We start from the raw sequence: 19,158 nt of genomic DNA, 5'->3' as shown, positions 1-19,158 counted from the left end.
CAGAAGAATTGAAAACCATGTTACGTGAAAAAGCCATTTTCTTCTTATTCTACCTGCTCACAATCAATGAAAATACTGAATGTAAAAAACAAGGTCTTCGTAAGGGGAAATGATGGTCATCTTCAAATCACTTAGGAATTAGCAGATTGATCCCAATGAAGGAAACGACTACCGGTATAGGCCTGAGGAAAGGTTTTAAGACCTGTATGTAGGAGCTTGAACTCTTCTTTGAAAACTTAAGGCCTAACAAATGATGGAGCTCCGGCAATGACAGGAAAGAATATGAATGGGCGTTGTAGCACTTGAAAATTAAAGAAATTTGTTTATTTGTTAAACACTTGTTAATCAGCCACATTCTCTGCACATTGCATTTTTTTAAATTTGCCAAAATTGAGTTGACTATAGCAAAAAAATCTTTGGTTCTAGACCTTTGCGGCAATATGCTGATATCGTTTGTTCGATGTTTATAATAAATGTGAAAATTCGTAGAAAATTATTAATTTTTTTTTTGAACCTCCATACAATTTGTATGAAGCGAAAAAATATTAAAAACTAGCGAAAGAGACCCAGCATTGCCCGGGTGTTGCAAATGTCACAATGAACTATTAGCAGCACCGCACTCTAGATCAATTTCCGTGCGTTTGTTTTCCTCAACAGCTGACCCAAAATTGTATTCTGAAGATTTTTTACATTTCCCCTTTAAATTCACCAATTTTTTGTATATACAAACCTTGCGGGTCCCAAAACGAATCGATTAGGGAAAAAATCTTGTTAATCGGTCAACCCGTTCGCGAGTTAAATCGTCAGGAAAAAAACCTCAACTCATTTTTATTATATAGAAGAAGAAAGAAGATATTGAAAAACTGTGCACCCATTTTTCTCAAAACTAAGTTTTTGTCACTTACACCCATTTGCGTTTGACCCCCTCAATTGTGAAATCAATATGCGTCCAATATTGGAAAAAGAAGACAACAATTCCATGTCGTGTTACGTAAAAAGAAAATTAGTACATAAAAAAAGATTGTTCAAACGCGATAAAAAAGTGTTTAGCTTCTCTCAAAACAATTTTTTAGTCTTTCTGTAAAATGCCATTCTGAAAAAAAAGTAGGGGGGGGGGCTGGGGGTAATACGGACATGCTAAGGAATCGCGTCATTTTCACAAGGAAAACGTCGCAATATTGGGGACCTAAACCACTAACGTGAATCTTGAATAGAAGCACTACGATGGCATGGAGTAAATTTAGTGGAAAACAATCGGATTTTATGATTTTTTTTGACAATGAAAATTAGCTTGTCATAAGACGAATTTGTACAATCCCATTCAATTCCACCACTTAATTGTACCTTGACAGATACGTATTTCGACCTCAACTGAAGACGACAGTGTCTCGAACTTAATTATTAAACAATTAACTGGTGGAATTAAATGGGATTGTACAAACTCGTCTTATGACAAGTGAAGACATTCCACTAAAAAATGAAAATTAGGATGAAAAAATCTCGATTTAAAAGTATGCGGGTGAAAGGGACATAGTGTGTGGGTAAAACGGACATGTTTAGAAATTAAGCTTAAAACAGTGAATTTAGTTGATGAATATACAGGCTAAGGCTTAGCCTAGGCTAAGCAACTCTAAAATGAGCCTCTGGAAATAAAAATGTTGGATAAAAATTAATATATTGGTAACTTACAATGATTTTACTAAAAAAAAGCATGTTACATCAATAAAAATCGCTTGAAAATATCATTTGTCTAAACAAAACTTGGAAATTCGAATTTCCTAATGAATGCTTGGTGTTTTCGGAGGTAAACAATACAAACTTTTCAAAATAAATTTCGTTGGAAAAAATGTATGTACTTCATATGATCCATATTATCCACACCAGAACGTGTCCGTTTTACCCCACCATGATCCGATTTCTCAAAAAATCGAATTTTGAGATAAATCATCAATTTAACCCGTACACAATCTCTGGATAGACTAAGTTTGAGATCCTCGAGGATCATGCGGATTTTTTTGCCGATTGCTGTTTTAAAAGCTTAAATACTGCACATCAAAAATTACATCACCATGGCATTTCAGCCATAGTTTACATTAAATCTTCAATAAACAGAATAGTTTTCATTATTTGAATGTAGTACAACATGTTGCACTAATAATTTGAAACAAGCAATAAGCTCCACTTGATGGAGTGCCAAATTTGTAACGATTTAGCACAAACGGGACCCCTGTCCGTTTTACCCACCCTGTCCATTTTACCACCACCTTCCCTATTTTATTTTGGTTACCGTCGTCGTGGTGACAATGGGCCTAATAGGGAGGAGATTGGGTTATTGTTTCAACTACATATGATGCGTGTAGAATAGATTTGACTCAAATCCCGAACATGACTCATATTCCGAACACAAGCGTTTTAGCGCCCTAAAACTAAAACCTTCATCAGTTTTCCGCACAGGATCAAGATTACAAACAAATTCAAGATCCTATGAAGAAAATTACACGAGTAAAACCAAAATGGCAATTTACACGCTGGTGTTCGGAATATGAGTCATGTTTGGAATTTGAGCCAAAACGGTATATGAGGACAAGAAAACAGAATTATAAAAAACCTGTTTGAACGATTTTGTTATCGGACTTCTAGACTTTCGGTAAGGGCGCTGACCCATTCTCACCACCCCCAGACCCATTGTCACCCCCGACGGCGATATCTTGCAAATGTATAAAAATTTGTATTAAATATTTTCTGGCCCGCCAGCAAGTGGTCATACTGAAAATTGGCCCGTGGCTCGAAAAGGTTGGGCAGGCCTGTTTTACAACCGTTGTATTGAAATCTCACAATTCTGCATTATTTTAATTCAGTAATCTCCTTAGCCGTGGGGTAAAATGCGCGGCTATAAAGCAAGACCATGTTGAGGGTGGCTGGGTTCATCTCACGGTGCCGGATTAGTCAATTTTCGGTTTGGAAATTGTCTCGACTTCCCTGGGCATAAAACTTTCATCGTGTTAGCAACATGATATACGAGTGCAAAAGTAGTAACTTGGCTTAGAAACCTCGCAGTTAATAACCGTGCTTAATGAACACTAAACTGCGAAGCGGCTCTGTCCCAGTGAGGGATGTAATGCCAATAAGAAGAAGAATCTGTATAAAAAGCATGCATTTCTTATATTAAAACCACGATTTTATACAATAAATGTAACAATTGTTTTTTTGGGTACCAACTAGTTTCATGGCGAGACAAAATGATCTTTAAAATTAACATCAGCATCATGAAAAAAAAAAGTTACTTGTTAACTACTGTTATCCCACACACGAGCAAACACGACCAAGATTGGAAGGGGGAAGGCCAATTGTTTTCCACTCTCTTCTTCGGCGATAATAATTTTATTCTCATTATAATAATGTTTAATTACTCTGACGCGCACCACTTTTTCCACAATTGGCATTGGAGCATTATGGCTCGAACCCGACGCAAATTTTCACTTTCTCCCCTATCTCCAACCAACACCTTCTTTCGATCGGCCGTGTGCTGGCTGGCTGGCCGATCCGCGAAAATTGGCCCCGATAAGCTTCTCTCCCTCCCCAGAGCGAATCGCAAACGCGCGCTGCTCCCAAAACTTCCACACGCTTTGGCCGCTGCTGCTGCTGCTGCTGTTACTGCCTCTATTCGCTGATTGATTCGGGTCGCAATTACTCGCGGATGTATAAATATATGCACACCAAACTTTTAATGGTAATTGATATCCTCTCGTCTTGTTCAGATTCCGCTAATGGAATCCACCACACAGCGCCCCATGCAGGAAACTGTCCATTCGAACCGGCACTTACTTTCGATGTGTGCTGCTGCTGCTGTTGGTGGTGGCGCTGATTAAAACGATCCGATGAAGACGGTGACTATGCCGTTTGGTGTAATCGCACTCACCGTATTAGTCATCATTGCGCGAGCGCGCGAAGCTCTTCGAAAAGCGTTGATTGTTCAACAATGTACACCAATCTGAGGGGGACAAACAAGAAAAATAGGGAAATTAACACGAGATATGAATTCGACAGGTTGGGGAACTGATAACATTCTTTTGATAGTGGAAACGATGTGTGGGTAGCTTCCATATTGCTGTAAGATTTAGTTGTTATTAATTACACATCGGGTAGATAATGGCGATATACACGAAGATACAAAAATGTGGAGATGGAAAATACATCGATCAATCGTTATTTACAGTCCTGTTCGACATTTTTGGTGCACAGTTGTCAACATTGAACGTTGGAGGACTTGTATCGACTGTAATTTGATTTGGCAACAACCGAAAGCAATGGCAAGCAATCGTTCAGGATGGCTATCTTTCAGGTCGCCCCTCCAAGTGAAGCAAATACTCACTTTTAACTACCATGAGTTAAAATAAAACAACGAAACAATTTGTATTTTTGGATGAAGATTAGTTTCGCCCTAAGCATCATTTACATACACCCTTACTGCTGCAAATGCTTGACTTGTCATAACCCTTGTCATAATCAAATAGGAACCAATCGCCGCTAAGTAAAATTCTGAATGAGTTTCGAAACCAGTTTGCCGACTGTGCGTGCATGCTGATCAGTTTTTTTTATTGATTCCGTAATCACCCTCAACGAGAAGTTCTCAGAAGCTTAAAAGCTCATACAACTCAAGCACTCAACCACATTAAGAAGCCATAATTCTTGCGGAGCCGACCCGTAGCAAAGAGAACAATTTTTTAATCGCTAAAAACAAACAGAGGCTCATCGCCGCCCGACTCGCCGGTGGCCTGGAAGAGAGGCTACGGGGGAGTTCGGTGCCGTGCAAGCTGTTGCCACTGCTGCATCAGCAGCAGCAGCAGCATCGCGTACGTGTTTACCCGAAAGATTTCTCACCGGTCCTTGAACTCTTCCATCTTTTGCCGGGGACCGCGCGGGCAGGTCGCGCGGCGATCCACGTTTAATTATATAAGGCCTAACCACCTACCGACCGGTATCAGGCACAGGCAAACAGATAAAATAATCAAAGACTATTTCATTGTAACGATCGTAACCCAAGAGCATAGAAATGTTATAAACCTATGCAACAACTGATAGTTGACCAAACTAGCATTATTCGGGTTAGAAAATTTACTATTAGTGTCGCATCAAAAATTTGAATCAATATGTTTTGAACACCGAGTGTTCACTCTGCATGTCTTCACTCACTGAGCCTAAGGAATGGCAAGTACACTCTTCCACATGGGAGCCTCTCATCATCACCGGCGTTCCGCGTCTTCTTCCAGAAGCGTTTTTCATTGTTTATCGGTCAATTAAAAGAATACATTCGAATGCCAGGAACGGAGAACGCAGAAAAAAACCGCGTCCTCGTGCACGGATTTCTACCTTCGGTCTCCTGTATGGGTGTCAATTTTCTTCTAACTGCTTGGTTGGTTGTCGAATGAAAGTTTGAAAACGCTGATGGAGGGAAAGTGAAAAAACGCAACGAGGTGCGAGGGCTCACGTGTTTGTTCATCTGAAGTGCTCATCAAATCTGTAAAAATATGGAATTTCTGTTGACAGAGCGATCCTAAGACAATATTTATAGAGGTAGAACCGCTCGCTTTTATCATTATTCATAATTATACAGATGTGTCATGTTCGAAGCCTATTCTGATTCTTCCTCTTGTTATATTTATCGTACGAATTGAATTTCTTACACCTTTCTTTTATGTATATGAAGGAAATGGATGGGAACTCATAATTAATTTTTCCAATAAGACTTAAGCAGTACGAGAATTCTCTTCGTTGCGCTCTCTGTCTCTACACAATAAGCAAATGCTTCAAAATAGATTTTCTACCTGACCATGCGACCTAAACGCTTGGCTACTATTGACTCAACTATCCCAAAGTGACACACGGACGGACCTCAATCGCAGTGTGTCAATAAGGATAATTCCTTTCATCCTTAAATGCTTCGATCCTTTTAAATAATACCCGAACCCAAACCGAACGCCTCCGCCATTATGGGTAGGTACGTGGGCAAGGTGATAAGAGGACTATCCGGTTTTCTTTGCTTTTACCACCAACACATTTGCCGGTGCCACCTGAATCGATCGTACGCATTTGGAACAACAGGGCAATGAATAGATGGGAAAAGGGCTACCCAGTGATTGAAAAGAATGTTTGTTGGGTTTCAGTTTTTCGAAAAAGAAAGGATGAAAGGCTGTACGACAATTGAGATGCGTAAAATTTGGCAGTTCCTTCAAATGAATTATTTTATTGCACCCTGTTACGGGATTTATGTTGTTTCGGTTACGCTGCAAATGGGAGATTTATTGGCTTGATGTTGCTATTTGAAGTTGCAAAAACTGGCGCCGGTTTGTGTTTAGAAAGGTAAATCAGAATAATTTTAGCATTACGCGATTTGTAGTATATTCGTAGGTGGTGGTACTAAAAGCCCAGCGAAGTCTTTTTTATTTCAGGTAACAGAAACATGTATAAGTCATATATCTGGCCGAAGCCTATATAAATTATAGGATTCCAGCTAAAACAGTGTCCATCGCCAACTCTCCAAAGTCGCTTTCAACAGATCGACCGACGATTTTATCTCTGGCTGCATCAGTTATTCTCGCATCACTACAACTGCTTTCCATCTCCAATCCTCCAAAACCGGACAACTGTCAACCTACTATCTGGTCTTCGGTAGCGTCCCTTACTTTCCCAGAACAACAACAGTCCAACTGATCAGCTCTTCGCCTTCAACCAACGACACCTGGTTTCAGCGGAGTTCTTACTTCTCCAGGTAACAAAAATATGCCAAGGTAACATCTCGCCAACTCTCCACAGTGGCCTTCAATAGCTCGTCTGACAATCTTTTCCGTGGTAGCGTCCATTATTCTCACAGCACAACAACAGCTTCCAATGCTTACTATCACCAACCCTTCAAAGCCACTGTTGAACAACTGTCGACCAAAAATCTGATCTCCGGTAGCGGCCGTTCTCTTGCAACGAAACAGCAGTCTTCAATGCTTCCAATTGCCAAACCTCCAGTTCAAAAGACTATTTACTCATCGCCATCAGCCAACGACATCTAGTTCCAGCGGAGTCCTTGCTCTTCCAGAGAACAGAAATGTATATGTCTGGCTAAAGCCAGTAATACTATACTTTTATTTTAATTTTTTTTAGGAGAGATCGACTATGATGGTGTTATTTGAGGTTATGGCTTTCAGTCTTCTTATGCTCAAAAAAGGGCTTTACGTTTTTATCCGACGTTTCGGTTCGTCCCGTTTTATTGTTTACATTTGTTCTTGGCAAAAACGTTCTATGCTAAGAACAAATGTAAACAATAAAACGGGACTAAGTTAACTCCTTGATAAAGACATAAATTGTATGTAACCCAAACGTCAGATAAAAACGTATAACCCGTTTTTGAACATAAGAAGATTGGAAGTTATAACCGCGGGCTTGGTAGTCATATGGCTACTGCTTCTGCCTCATACGCAGGAGGTCGTGGGTTAAATCCCAGGTCCGTTCCATTCTCCTACTTTGTATCTTTCTCTTTATTTCTCATGTTCTAGCAATCGCTAGAACTGGAAATGGACTTCCATACCGTTTCCATTACTATTCCTATATCTTCAACTTGAGTATACTAACAGTAATCTGCTAGAATTGGAAATGAACATATAGAGCTCATTTCCTACATCCAATTAGAAATTCCATCAGTTACCTTCTCCTATCTATCACATTGGCAGCTCGTTAACCAAGACGGACCTCTGCCTCTCCAACCTAACCCAGAAATTCCAACAAATTCCGCATGAACTCGTGGCAAGTGCAGAGGTATATTCGGCTTGCAGTGGGCGAATGATTGCATCATCATTTCCTCCCCCTTCCCTACATTGACTTGCATTCTGACGTGGCAGGCGCCAGTATGACCTAACAAATGAGATCAGCAGTACTTGTACATTGAAGATGTGAGCTAGTCCCAAGCAAACATCTGTTGGTTCCCTGTGCAAGAACAGCTGATCTGGTCATAATGGAGTAGCAACTACGAGCAGTCAATCAAGCTCAAGCTCAAGCTCAAGCTCATAAGAAGATTGGAAGTCATAACCTAAAATATTTTATTTTTATTTATTTCGTAAATCGTTCGTAGACTACATATACACTTTAATCTGTAATCTATTGGATCGTACAGATTTTAGTTTTAGGTTGTCGCGAGACATGGTCAAGTCAATTGTATCGCAATGCTTATTGTAAAGAGCCATCATCCGATTTAGTGGGCTAAATTTTGCATAACTGGTTCAATGATGATTCACGGCAAATAAATTACGATTCCTCAACTTTCAACTTGGGATATAAAAATTTAGGCAAAATACCAGCTCTGTAGAGTCTATGCGTTGCGAAACAATATCACTCACAAATGCGACCATAGCGACTTCCCCTTTTTTTAATATCTATAATCATACAACGTGCTTCGTAAAACGGTAATGGGAAAACAGTTCGACTGGCAATATGATCCTTGGTAGCGTTATGCTCCCAGATCTTTCAGTGTTAAGAAAATTATCAATCTTTTAATGGAATATCTTCTCCTGTCATAAAACGAGCTTAGTACTATTCAATTTACTTCCATCACGTTGTGATCTTTTCAGATACGTATTCCGACCTAAACTGTAAGACCCTCTTCTGTGTCCCGTCGAGCCAAGTACGAGTTAAGAGCTGGAATTAAATGGAATAGTTCTAAACTCGTCTTATGACAGGTGAGCTTCCTGTAGTTCAACTGTTTCCCGTCGTCAACTCTCTACAGTCGCCTTCAATAGTTCGACCGACGATCTGTAGCTTGGTTGTGTCCGTTGTTAAATTATTGTCAGCCAACTAACTTGTCCTCGTTACTGTCCCAGACAGAACTACAATAACCTGGTTCAAGCGCGCAGCGGGACCAATTCAAAAAACGACGTTCAGAAGGCCACACGTTGGGATATTTCATTGAATATATGCTTTAAATTCACATCCCAAAGTAGAAATTAACTAGCTCGCAAATATGCTCTATGAGCTCTATGAGCACTGCCACAGATATTTATGCTAGCCTTCCTTACCTCTCTGAGCCATTTTCCCTGCAGTGCTAAGGAAAAATGCAATCTATTATTCCAGTTTGTAAACATATGGAATATGTTTTGTTTCGTTTATAAACAACGTAAGGCTGTAAAGGTGTAGTTCGTGACTCAATAGTTTAGTATGTTCAGAAAATTAGAAATAAGAGATAAAATAAAACCTCAGAAATTATTCATTTGATTTTTACAGCACAAGGACACATCAGTCGTTCTTAGTTTGTTCTTCTTTCTCTGAGAAAATTATTAAGATCTACTTTCTCTATGAATACTACAGAACAATAGTTTATAAACTAAGCTAAAGACTACAACAAATGGTGATAAGCGATTTTCATATTGTTGCTCTACTTGTCAACATTTATTCGCAAGGCCGAAAGGACCACTGTCATTAAAACCGCAATAACTAACCGGCCGAAGAGTGGCGGAACCTAATCTCGGAAGGATCGGATTCCGACACAATCAGGAATAATTTACGAACGTAACAAGCGTGGCTTTATTAGTTTCAGGACTACCCTATGCAATGGTGTCAAATGTTATATATTTTTTCAATAATAAATTAATTTTTCAAAAATTAAAGGGTTCATCACTAAAAATCATATTGAAGAAGCGAGTGGAATGTTACAAGATTTAACAGAATTGAAAATCGATAAAATGCTCAAATTGTGCATTGATTGTAAACGTAAAATCCACCTAATTCAAATTACTCAATCCTAAACATCATCGTCAAGTATTCTACTACGAACCCATGACGACGGCATGTAACTTGGATCACTTTGAAAGATTGGTCCAACTGTGCAGCAGAGTTTTTACTCTTCCAGTTCAACCGACTATCACAACACCAACCTCTAATGTTTCCTATCGCTAACCCTCGAACATCCTTGCAACTGCTCGAACAACAATCTAGTCCTTAGTAGCGTCCGGCACTCTCGTAGCATAACAATAGTTTCCAATCGCCAACAGTTCGACCGACAATCAGTTCTTCGGTTGCGTCCGTCACTCCTCCAAAACAAAATCGCCTTCCAATGGTCCAACTGTCCAGCTCATCACTTTTCGCCATTGACACATGACTCAAGCGAAGTCGCGTACCAGCGCGATACTTAATGACAAAGACTACATAAATCTTGGAACTGACTTGTGAGCTTGTCAACATACTTTCCCAAGTCTTCAACCAATACCTCCGCATAGCTTCCGGACTTCTTCCTTCTACACCCGCTGAGGCTGACTGCGTCGAAGCAGGTGCCTTCCTATTTGCCTAAAAGCCGCTGCATACACTTCTGCCACATGCGGAAACCATAGGAACCCTCTTCTTGTTCAAGGGGACACGATGGCCGGCGTTAGTCTCTCCCCGATGGCTAGTGGAGCCACACAGTTTACATAAACAGCTCCTTTGTGAGACGATTTAAAAGAGGGGACAACACGGAAGCTCTTCGAAGATAGGTCGCCAAGTTGCTAAACACCGAGTTTAGAAACCATGTGCCTGACTGAACACTTAATACCTAGTGTGAGGACAGACAGAATACGTAACACCCCGTGGACCAGTGGAGAATTTGCACGGGAATCGAACCCAAACTTCCTAGCACATGCGTCTAGACGATTGACGTCACGCCCACGAAGCCCGAATAGTTTTTTGCGGAAGTCCTTCGCTCTGAAAAGTTGCCCTCTTCGGTCGGCTTCATGCGCTAAGATTGGGTTTGCTTTCTGGCTGCAGTGATTGGACTTCGGAGAATAGCGCGACTCAACCATTGGATTCTTGGACATCCGTACAGCCACAGTTGGCCACCCAACCTAAGTTTATGAAAGGAGTCTTCCACCGCGGAAGACAACTTCCCCCTACCGTGATTAATGTCCTTTGTCCTGTTTTGTAGACTAGCTTTTTTTAACCAACCAGGTTTTAACGTTGTTTAAAGTATGTAGTCGTTGTACCGCTCATACATAATTAATCTACTCTTACGCTACTTTTTGGTCGCAACGAAAAATAGGCGCCAGATAGTCCCCGAAGAAAAACATACCTTCAGAAAAAAAGCTACTTGGATATTTTTGAAAATTTGGCCGCCACGAGGTGGATTCTGGCGGTGAATGCTTTGACGTTCAAAACCCCAAATTTATCTACAACTCCTTCAAACTAAAATTGGCATCCCCCATCGAACTGCTATCGTTAGGCAGTTTCCTTTCTCTGTTTTTCGAAGAGATGCCAAATCTAAAACAACTCAATTTTTTAAATTTGTTACCCGTGTAGATTCAACCTGAGGGACGCTGCTTTCTGTCGCTCACTTAGCGCTGGAAATATCATGACAAGTGAAGAAAGGAAAAACAGCATAAATCAGTGTGTAGTCAAAAAGGCTACTACTACTTGATGGGCTACAGCTCTTCGATGAACCTACGCCGAATGGAGTATCCTTCTCCACTGGACTCGATCCTGGGCCAATCGCTTCCAGTCGCCCTGAACATTGAGCGCCCTCAGGTCCTCTTCAACTGCAAAAAGCCATCGTGTACGCGGCCTTCCACGAAGCCTGCGGCCTCTTCCGGGTTCTCTACTAAATATTATATTCGCTTGTCGTTCTTCCGGCATACGAACAACATGACCAGCCCACCGTAGTCTGCCGTGTTGTATAAGCTTAATAATATCCAGCCCTTTATACACCTGGTACAATTCGTGATTCATGCGACGCCGCCAGATACCGTTCTCCTGTTTACCGCCGAGTATTGTCCGCAGCACCTTACGCTCAAACACTCCGAGAGCTCTCCGATCAGCCTCCTTTAACGTCCATGTCTCATGGCCGTATAAAGCCACCGGAAGAATCAGAGTAGTATACAGCGCGAGTTTTGTTTTCGTTTGCAGACTACGGGACTTAAGCTGGTTACGAAGTCCGTAATAAGCCCTATTTGCAGCTGCAATACGCCTTTTCACCTCGCGGGTAACATCATTATCGCACGTCACTAATGTTCCAAGATACACAAATTCTTCTACCACTTCAAATTTTTCACCATCCAGCACTATTTCGCTACCACCACCACTAATGAACCCACGTTGATTGCCAGCGACCATGTACTTCGTTTTGCTGGTATTGATCGTGAGTCCAATCCTCGCTGTCTCCCTCTTAAAAGGCGCCCTCTTAAAAATACGAATCAGCCGTATCAGTTTCGCCGGAAAACCATGTTCAAGCATAATTTGCCATAATTCATTCCGTTTCACTGAATCGTACGCCGCCTTGAAATCAATAAACAGATGATGTGTCTGCAAGTTGTACTCCCGGAATTTATCAAGGATTTGTCTCAGGGTAAACATTTGATCCGTCGTTGATCGGCCCTCACGAAAACCTGCTTGGTATTCGCCGACGAAGGACTCTTCAAGCGGTCTCAATCTGTTGAACAGAATACGGGACATAATTTTGTACGCCGAATTAAGGAGGGTTATTCTTCGGTAATTGGCGCACTCCAGTCTGTGCCCTTTCTTAAAGAGAGGGCAAATGAGGCCGTCCAACCAGCTAGCAGGCATTTCCTCGTCTTCCCATATTTTCGACATAATATGGTGCAGAACTTCGTAAAGCTGCTCACTGCCATGTTTGAGAAGTTCAGCCGGGAGCTGGTCCTTCCCCGCAGCCTTATTGTTTTTCAGCTCTTTGACAGCTTTTTTAACCTCATCTAGTGTAGGTGACTCCACAGCTTGTCCATCGTCACTAATATCTAGTCTGTTCTCCGATGCACCGTCACTTCCTCCATTCAACAAAGTCTCGAATTGTTGCTTCCACCTGGCTGCCACTTCAGTTTTATCAGTCAGCAAATTCCCTTGTTGGTCGTTGCACATGACGGGAGATGGCGCTGTCTTTCTCCGCACGCCATTGACAGACTCATAAAACCTTTGCATATCATTCTGCTCCATTTTTTCCTGCGCCTCACTAATAATTTGTTCTTCGTACTCTTTCTTCTTCCTGCGGTGGGTTCGTTTTTCGGCTGCTCTTGCTTCCTTGTACCGATCTCTATTCGATCGGGTACCCGACACCAACATTCGGCTTCTGGCAACGTTCTTCTCGTCTGTCACTCTCTGACACTCCACATCGAACCAACCCGTCCTGGGTCGCCTCTGTGCAGTGCCTACCACTTCTCGTGCTGTTGTGCTCACCGCTCCATGGATCGACTCCCATAGATCGTTGATGTTGTCGCTAACGTTGATTGCACTTATCCGCTGGATATTGTAACGCATCGTTCGCTGTGATCTTTCGTTCAATACAGTTGACAACCGTGATCGAATTTTACTGACAACGAGGTAGTGATCAGAGTCAATGTTCGGACCTCTGAATGTCCGCACATTGATAACATCCGAGAAATGGCGCCCATCCACCAGAACATGGTCTATCTGGTTGCAAGTTTCACCATTTGAGTGTCTCCAGGTGTGCTTTCGGATGTTCTTTCGTGCAAAGTAGGTGCTACTGATGGCCATCCCTCTGGCAGCAGCAAAATTTACTAACCGTAGGCCGTTGTCAAGGCTACTATGAGCCTGAATAATGCGGCGAATGTGATTAATATGTTTTTAAGGCTATTAGTATAACTTCCATGAAATGTTTTTGAACAAAATATTGCGTATTATATTTAATTTTCCACTTTGAAGATTCCGCATAGCTGATCCGTAGCTGTCAAAGTTCTATTTCAATCCTAAAAATCTTCATAGGGTAAGACGGTATAATATGCCCCCCTAAGGCAAAACCTTGATAACTTTTTAGTTTTAATCGCAATTTATGCAAACTTTGTGTTATTTGGTAGTGCAAGAAGTCGCAAATGCATTGCCCGTGACTAGTCATATAAAAATATTACAGATAACACGTAATAATGCTTTTTTGAAAAGATTTTGAAAGATTTCAAAAAGTGCCTGGGCAATACGCCCCACCTTAGCCAAAGACGTTCCATAGCCCTTCATTAGTATTTTAACAATCCCATAATAAAAAGGTTACAAATCCTTATGTGCTTGACATTAAAAAACCAACATAAGTCCATTTAATCAGGTTTTAATTACATTTCAATAATTTCCATATAATTTGGAAGCAACTTCTGCAAGCTCGCCGCGCTTGTGTCGTGTTGGTAAGGGCATATCGTCCTGCCTACCCTGGGGCGTTTTGGCCAGTAAAACATATTTTCGAAAATCTTTACGTTTTTGAAGATGGAAGCAATTTTATATCATATTAACCACTGAGAAAAGTTATTTTGTTGCCCAACTGAGTGTTCCCGTGCAAGTTTTGCGGACAGTATGCTAGCGTCGCTCCAGAATGTTGAGCGAACAAACATGAAAAGTTACATCAAAACTGTCACTTTTTGTATTTTGCTATTGTTTTCATTATGTAAAACAAAAATACTTCCACATTCACATACTACTATGGTTTTGCAAATATGTATTGGTACCCACTGATTTTGACCCTTAGTTAGTTATAGTTTTCTAGAAATCAAAGGGGGGCGTTTTGGCCAGGTGGGGCGCATTATACCGTCTTACCCTACCACTGAAACAAAAAGCTGATATTTGGAGTTGTTATCGTAGCATGCCATGTCAAACAGCTATGAAAAAGTATGACAGCTGTCGAATCCTATACATCACACCGGGAAGAGGAAAGTTTTCTCTGAAACAGCAATATCACCATTTCCTTCAAGGAGATAATGTTCTCAATGGAAGTGTTAGAGTATTGTATTTATTATCAGATGAAAAGGAAAGCAGGTTTTATGCCTTTGGGAGAAGTGGTCAAGGAACAACACTCCCAGTTTATCCCTTTTCCACACCAATAAAAAAGTTAACGCCGCTGCCAACACTATGGCAAGGTGTGTCGCTGATCAAAATTTGCCAAGCTTAAATTCTATAATTTCTCACGCCGCTACATTTTTTTTTTGCGTGAGGAGCATTATTTTGGTTCTTAAACATGTCCCAGAAAGCCGTTTCAGATTTATATTTCTCACATTCTAGGAAATTAATTCAAAGAGAATTGTTCGTGAGCTCAAAAAGAGTTTCAAACAGAATCTTTCCTGAAAATTTGAAACACTTTCTTAAGGTCAAAATAGTTTGAATTTCCAGCAGAACATCAAAAAAAGAGTCGGTGGAAATTCAAAACAATTTTTCGTAGAACCACAAAATGCAAGAACTTTCCGTGGGAATTAGAAACATTTTGTCAAGGTATTTTGGAAAAAAAAAATCCAATAGAAATACCAGAAAAAATCCCTTGACAATTCAGTAGAAATCGTAAAAATTATTTCAGGAAAAATAAAAAAACGAATTTCCTGATCAAATTTAAAAGCACAAACCGAGTAAATTTTAACGAAGCTGACTAGGAGTGATCTTTGCTTTTTCAGTTCAATAACCGGAATTGGATCAATTTGGTATAATTGTTTCCATGTGTCTTTACATTGATTCCAAAACTAAACATGAGATGAATTTGAGAAAGCTGGGAGTTTGTTTATGGATCAATTATTTGATTGATAATGGTCACATGAACAAGCGGGACTTATTGTAAGTAAAATGATCTCGGGCTGTTCGTGAGCAGTGTTGTAAAATTATATTTTTATGCATTTATATAATTTTCCCAGAATAATAACATTGATAACAATGGTTGTTCACAATCACCTGAAAACCCAAGACCTGTAAGTTTTCTGAATACGGATTACAAGCTATCTGCAAATATTACTGCAAACCCCATCATGGCCGTTTTTCGTAAAAAAAAATCGAATACGATAAATGTGCTGCAGTGAACGGAGTTTCCTTCACGTGAAAGATTTGAGTCGATCGATATCAGCCGAAATGAAAAAGTTCAAAGGATTTCTTGGCAGTCTTGAACGTAAAAAGGCTTTCGACAATGTGGCCCATAAATATCTTTGGAAAGTTTTGGAAGACAAGTTCATGTTTCCAGTTCAATTCATCACCATGAAAAAATGCAGGGTTCATCACTTTGAGAGCTCTATACAATGATTTTTTCTCCAAGCATTCCAATCCAATCATCAATGAGACAAGAATGTCAACTCATTATAATGATAGTCGTGTTTGTACTCTTCGTTGTCTATCGGAAATTCTTGAAGGTGATTGCATATGCTGACGACATCACAGATTGAAGAAGTTTCACGATTAATTAAATTAAATTTTTGCAACCACAGCAAAGATAACGTTTGTTAACCGATTTGTAGCAAATTATTGACTGAATATCGGAAACAAAACGTCACATTACGATCTCGTCAAAAATTATGTCTGCTGAGAGCTGGCGCCAAACAAAGCCAGGTGTTGATCCTCCGAATGTTGGTGGTGGGTGTCTGGTCGCGGTTCATCTTGACGGTCACCATCCGCCGGATCCGGTTCTACTACCAAAATTGCCAGCAATAAGCTTTATAATGCGAATGAAGGTTCTTCCGTGCGCGCGCGTTTTCACGATCCCAGGAAGATGTGTAAACGGCTTCGCACTTACCGCCATCGTCCACCTTCGTGCGGTGACCGAATTTGGATCAAATTGGGCAATTATATCCGACCTCACTCGCGGGCGATCGAGATGATCTTGGTTGAGTGCGAGCAGCGCAGCACAGCATTTGTTGCATCCGTGGGAGGTCAACTCGAGAAAGAAGACAGGTGTTAGCACCTGATTGGCCGTTTTGCCATGTTGCTCCGTATGACTTTGATGTGGTCACACAAATTGAAGTACGAATGATTTACCCGGAAATTGACGTCCGAAAATTGACGTTGAAAGTTGAGGCTACTTAAGAAAAATTCATATAACACAGAGATCTCTCATAAGGTGATAACCTATATTGAATGATGAGCAATGTAAGGATACAAAGTAAGAATGGTTCGACGAGTCAGTGATTCAATTCAACCCTTGATCTTTTACTAGAACAGTAGCCATCAGATCACCAAATCCGTTAGTTTTAATGTGGATGATCTCTATTCCAAAATCGTATGCTATTATTACATGATCGCTAATTTCAGTTTCATACCGTTTTGTGATTTCCCTTTTATTTCTTGTTTTTCAAATGATTATTGTTAAACCGCCAAAATCATCCGCCGTCGAAAGTACGGTTATTAATTTGATCATTTATGCAGAACATGGCAGAATAAAAAGTTTCACCAAAATCGAGCCATTTGCTTGCATCATTCGACTAACGCCTCCCATGCCGAATCCCGAAAAAGAGAAGAGGAAAAGATTCCACTCAAAAACATGACTAGCTGATTGATCGTTCGAATGGCATTATAATGCCCACGGGGGCTTCCTCTCTAACTCTTCAAGACAAAGGCATAGATTTATTGCTTCAGTTGTTTGATCGGCTTGCGTCATTCGCGTAATCGTTGAATACCTCCAGTCAACCAGCCGGCGGCAGTGGCGTGAGTTGGAGACAGCACCAAGTCAAGTCTGATACGTCTCTAGAAAGAAGTCCTATAATAACTCGGGCAGAACTCATAGCAAACGACCAGCAGAGAGTCGCACACTGCAAGTTGCGATTGCTTTTCTACACCAGTGTTGGTGTGTTGTTCCGTGCACAGGTTTGTATGTGTGTGTGTTGGTACAATGCAACTTGCTCTTCAGGTTCTAACCGTGCCGCAAACTAGGCGCGATCTGGCGATGAGAAAGGGTTAACTTCATCCTAATAAGCCAGTGTTGCGGCACACGGTAAGAACGAGTCACTCAGAAGTTATCAATCACTCACTCACTATATGAACATCTCAAGTATCAACTCTGGGCGATCGATTTTTTGTAAACATCGCACTTTGTACAAAAAATGGATCCCGCCGACAGCTTGTACCCATAAGCCTCATCTTAGCAATACATAGTGAGTAGAACAGAACCTGCTTTTCTAACAACGCCAACGGTGCAATTTCGCGACGGTCAACTCTATTTGTCCAGCGCAGATTTTGTTAGGGGTTCCCAAAAAACCTGTTTTTTTGTTGTTGATACACATTAACTTTATTTCTCGCTTTGCTCAATTTTTGTTTCTTTATTTCTGTGAATTTTGAAATGACTTCCTTCCTGCACTTGTCATGCCAGTGCTAAGGGAGCAAATGGCGTGGGGGGGGGGAGAGGCTGAATGCAGCAACTATCAGTTCTAACATAGGCAAGCAGAGAATACAATACATATTAATTACCAAAGAAAATAATAACTACACACTTAAAAAAAAGTTTAACCTTGGATTGTAGAAATAAGCTGGTCGACAACAGGACAAAGGACATCAATTCACGGTAAGGGGGAAGTTGTTTCCCGCGGTGGGAGTCTCAATCGATAAACTTTGGCCTGGCCAAGGACGGAAATCTTCGTTTTACTATCAGTTGCATCGATGCTCAGTAGGCAGCTTCGTCATTGATTCGTGTTTGTTTTGATCAGACGCTCGGCAATGCAGGCACGAACATCTCGCAGCATACTTCCATACCAAATTTACCACCCGATCCTCAATAGCCGATTGATAATCGAGCGTAAAAAACGAATATCTACCGGGGCTGAAATGAATATTTTGAATTGCGGTTGATTTGCACCGATAAATGATGATTATTTTACTTTATATACTAAACAGATGCATATATTTTATTAATCTGACTTCAAAATGTTGAATCCATGCACCGCAGTGAGAAATGGGTCTCCGGGCTTCCTATAAAAAATCGTTTTTGGATTGATCATATAACCTTTCGGTACAACTTTTTAGTGGATAAATTTATCCCCAGTATCAAATTACCCCAACACCGATTTATTTTGCAATGGGCTACGAGAACCGGATGAATGCTCTGCCATCAGAGAAAAAGTTGAATCACAAAAATTTACCAGAGCAAGGCATAGCCAATGGAATTGAAAATAATTTAAAAAAAAATACGAACACTGACCTTTTTTTTGAAAATGGTTTATCACACGAGATTCAATAAACATATAAAATAGTACCTTTTTCTGGACCAATTTGAGAAAAAAAATATTATCATTAACAATCAAATAAATACATGTACAATGTAGATAATCAAAAGTCTAACCTCGTGCTCCAAATTATTTTCAATTACATACAATTTTGAAGTTTTTAAAATTATTTAGGGAATTGCATCCCACAGCGAGATACTGTGGATTTTTTTCGTTGTTCTACTCTTTCTTTTTTGACTTTTCTCCT

The 19,158-nt window shown here is 40.5% G+C and overlaps 1 protein-coding gene across 3 annotated transcripts in view; it reads right to left on the bottom strand.

Annotated features, from left to right (window-relative positions):
- The window catches only part of LOC134213601 (protein Shroom), a 929,824-nt gene that overhangs the window by 877,482 nt on the left and 33,184 nt on the right, over window positions 1–19,158 (bottom strand). For 2 of the 3 annotated variants that reach the window (XM_062692809.1, XM_062692811.1), the window contains exon 2: window positions 3,826–3,991. The gene's annotated coding sequence lies outside the window, so the exon portion shown is untranslated. The remainder of the gene's footprint in view (window positions 1–3,825; window positions 3,992–19,158) is intronic. The other variant, XM_062692810.1, reaches the window with a different exon arrangement.

This window comes from Armigeres subalbatus, chromosome 2, assembly GCF_024139115.2.
Source record: "Armigeres subalbatus isolate Guangzhou_Male chromosome 2, GZ_Asu_2, whole genome shotgun sequence".
Taxonomy (NCBI): Eukaryota; Metazoa; Arthropoda; class Insecta; order Diptera; family Culicidae; genus Armigeres; species Armigeres subalbatus.
The sequence above is the reverse complement of the archived record's forward strand: the minus strand, read 5'-3'. Positions and strand labels throughout refer to the sequence as shown.